This window comes from Phalaenopsis equestris, unplaced genomic scaffold, assembly GCF_001263595.1.
Source record: "Phalaenopsis equestris unplaced genomic scaffold, ASM126359v1 Scaffold222572, whole genome shotgun sequence".
Lineage (NCBI taxonomy): Eukaryota > Viridiplantae > Streptophyta > Magnoliopsida > Asparagales > Orchidaceae > Phalaenopsis > Phalaenopsis equestris.
In genome coordinates this window covers 5,921-9,630 of record NW_018240736.1, presented here as the reverse complement: position 1 = coordinate 9,630, position 3,710 = coordinate 5,921, and the positions used below count along the sequence as shown (strand labels likewise).

The window sequence follows — 3,710 nt, the reverse complement described above, 5'->3', positions numbered from 1 at the left end:
GTTTTATGAGATACAAAAAAAAAAAAAAACCAATAAAAAAATTCCCAAAAAAGGCCAATCATTTTATGAAGCTTATTAAGGCTTAAATTCGAAACAGGAAGCAAAGGCTAATTAATTTTTTTGGTCAATGGATCATATTTAGTTTATTTTATCTATGTGATGATATCTTAACACTATCAGCTTTATTACTAGACACCGTCACCTGATAGTTCCAGCACTTCAGTGCAATATAGTAGTTTTATCACTCCCTGAGGCATAGGGTTTACTTTAGGGCCATTAACAATCCAATTTCTCGAGTTGAGTTGCGTCGGCTTGAAATCGGCTCAAAGTGATTGAGTGCGGCTCGAAATCGGATCGAGACTCGTTAAATTCAATTTTACGCCAACATGGTTAGAACTTGAATCGAGCTCGATCCAACTTGAAATCGAAATGAGTTGGCTCCAATTGAGTTATTTGGATTCATTCCAGCTTGAAATAGGCTTGAAACTTGCTGAATCTAGCTCGAAATCAAAACAACTTGTCTCAGATTAAGGCGACAATCAAGTAAAGGAAATTATATGAAATTTGAACTCGACGAATTTCATTAAGAAAAATAGAACATAAAGATTAATGTCAAATAAAAATAGTATATTTACGTTCATGTCATTTAATTTCTATATATTACATATCAAATATATAAACCTAAATATTTATATATATATGTCACCTTATCTATATATGAAAAGATATATTTTCTTTCCTAAAAGTTATAATAGTGCTACTTTTTTCTTCTTTAAAGCCATTTTTTAGAAAAAAAATATTATGTGCTGACGAACAGTAAGTGCGGATAAGATGTACTCAGAATGTACACCCATAATCCGTATATATGGATGACCGCACTAATGTTTTCTTCATTTTTAACACTCATCGAGGATCTCTGAAGATGTAGGCTCTGTAAATGTCTCTGGCTCGTCCTCTGTGATTGGCGGACTGATGGAAGTCTCCTTCAAGTTTTGATCGTAGGCTTCTTCCTCATGAATTGAAATGTAGCTTTTAAGAGCGTTTACATACATTCCTCCCAATTCTTAATGTATTTATGTACATGACGTCTATATTTTACTTTTTTTTTTTAATATTTTATACCACAAATCTTTCATATCACTTCAAAAATATCACCATGTTAACTTAAAAAAAGTAAAATATGTCTTTCATGGGTAGAAAAAGTGGTATGTATGTATGCAAAAGTGAAGTTAGGTATTAGACTAGATACATATGAATTAAGTGGCATGTATCTAAATCTTCTGGCCCTTTACATACCACCAAATCATATGTATTTACATTATCTAATAAGCAAAAAACAACCATCTTAAGCCTTAGAAAAGCAAAGTCTTCTAGCAATTACATGCATAGCACTCAAAACATTGCTATTTACAAACCTAGCATCCAATTTCATCCATTTTTTCAAATTCTCATTCAAATATCAAAATTTGTAAAAATAACCCAACCCATATTTTCAAAAACATCACCTGGTTGCAGAATTTTACAAATAGCCAACGTTTGGGGTGCTATTTCTATAATTATCCCCAAGACTTTTTCCTTAAGAGGTAAAGTGCCTTTTATGTAAAAACTAAAGTTGAGGCGTTAGATATGTAAATACATAAGAATTGAGTGGTTTGTGCGTAAAATCTTCCGTTTGGATAAGAAGAAAAGCTCTCACAAAGAAAAAAAAAGAAAGGTAGAAAAAATGGACGGAGGGCAGATCGCGCTTCCCATCTAGGGGCGGCGGCCGCCGTGACCTTCTACGCCGTCAGCTTTGCCGAGCTGCGTGAAGTACTATTCTCTGCAAAAAACACCCTCCGATTTCTCATAAATTTCATTTTTTTTTTCTTTTTAACTTTCATTAGAAGCTTTTGTTTTGGGTGCTTCTGTTCATCAATAGAAATCATTCAAGGATTTGGAGGACTTGGACTCTGAAGTTAATGGCGGAGGTTTCAGATCCTCTGCAAGTTCCAGAGAGGTAAGGGCCAGAAGAAAAGCTGAGAAAGAAGCTAAGAGAAGAAGTTAGTTCTGTTAATTAACTTCCCTTTTGTTTTCTTTTCTTTTTTTGTTTTTTATTTTAATTTCATGTTGTAGTTATGCTGTTCTGAATGTTGGTTTATATTGAAGGGAAAGTAGAATATTTTGTTCTCTTTTTTGCAATTTGAGAATAATTCTTATGATGGAAAGATTGATGTAGCTCAGGGCTTATTTAGTTGCATTAAATTAGAAAATATTTCTTAGAAATCATGCAATTTATTAAACTCATCATTTGGAAGAAGTTAGATGCCATGTTATGCTAAATGAAACAAATAAAGTTATTGTTTTGGAGGGAATTTACATATTTAACATCTAAAGTTTCATAGTGTCATAAACTTATGTAATAAAAGATGCATTTCACTTAAAAAATGTTAGAAATAATACTGTTTTGGATGTCATATTAAAGATTTTGAAGTGTTATGCGTGTAAATATTAAAGTTTAGGTGTTGGATATGTAAATATATAAGAATTATGTGGTAAGTATGTGTTTTGCATAACTTGAGGATTGTTTTTGGACAAATTTTCTATAGTTGGAGAATTCTTAAGCTTCGGTGTTTGGAATCAAACATGCTTAGAATTGTTGAGAAATTAGGATGAAGAAAACGCAAGAATCAAGAACAAACACAGGGATTTAACGAGGTTATGCAATTTGTCTACGAGTAGTAGCAAGAGCAGCGGCTTTTTTATTTCTTGAAAAAGAGTACGTCCTATTAGGGTTACAATACAACATATATATATATAACCCTAGAGTATAATATGTAATTACAAAATTACCTCCGTACCGTACTGCTGGGGCGTTGCCCCGCACCCCCAACTCTCGATTGGACAGCTTTCGCTCCACTCCGCTGACTAGCTTCATTCCGTTCCAGCATCCATACTTAATAAGAATTCTCCTCGCCATTTTTAGTATCTGAAATTTCCTTACAAATAAAAGGACAATTGCACAAACCATTTTCCAGCTCTTGACTTTCAATTCTTCAAATTTTGAACTAATATAGTGGAATTGTTTTAGGAAGATTAGTCTTAATAGCCTTTTTTCTTTTTAGATTCTTCATATCAAAAGTTCTGTTCCGTATGTATTGCTCTCAACTTATTTTATGTGTGTAAAAAGTTTTACACAACACTAAATATATAAACTCTCTCTAACCATGAGCAGTTTAACACACAACATGCTTACTTTGTCATGTCAGGTAGCTGGTCTTGTGGTTCTTCTTTCTTCCTCTCAGATTAAAGTTCACTAATGACTTGGGGTGCTTCTGAGTGATTGATGCCAGATTGTTTCTCTAAGACGATGTTTGGCCACAACTTAAATTTAAGTTAAGCAGGATTTATCAAATCCGATAAATCAGGATTTTCTGAAATAAATCCGAGGTAGTCGGATTTAATAAACCCTTATTTTCGTCGGGAAGAAGACAAAACCTGAGAAAAAATAGATAGAAATGAGAAAATTGGATTTAATGTTCAGTTTTTTTGGTGATTGGCTGGAAAATCCTATTAATAATATGCTACCAAACACTGCCTTAGAAAAACAATTTATTAGGTTGGCTTATTACTCAAATGCAAATCTAAAAGTAATATCACAAAGAGATGAAACAATAAATCATCTTTGTTGTTAATATTGAAACAAAATGCTAAATACTAGACATCCAACAATA

General features: G+C 32.7%; 1 long non-coding RNA gene across 1 annotated transcript; it reads left to right on the top strand.

Annotated features, from left to right (window-relative positions):
• Positions 1-1,753: 1,753 nt before the first annotated feature.
• Positions 1,754-2,167, top strand: LOC110037643. The gene is made up of 2 exons (XR_002295350.1): positions 1,754-1,809; positions 1,919-2,167. It is a non-coding gene; the product is annotated as an uncharacterized LOC110037643 (long non-coding RNA).
• Positions 2,168-3,710: the final 1,543 nt, after the last annotated feature.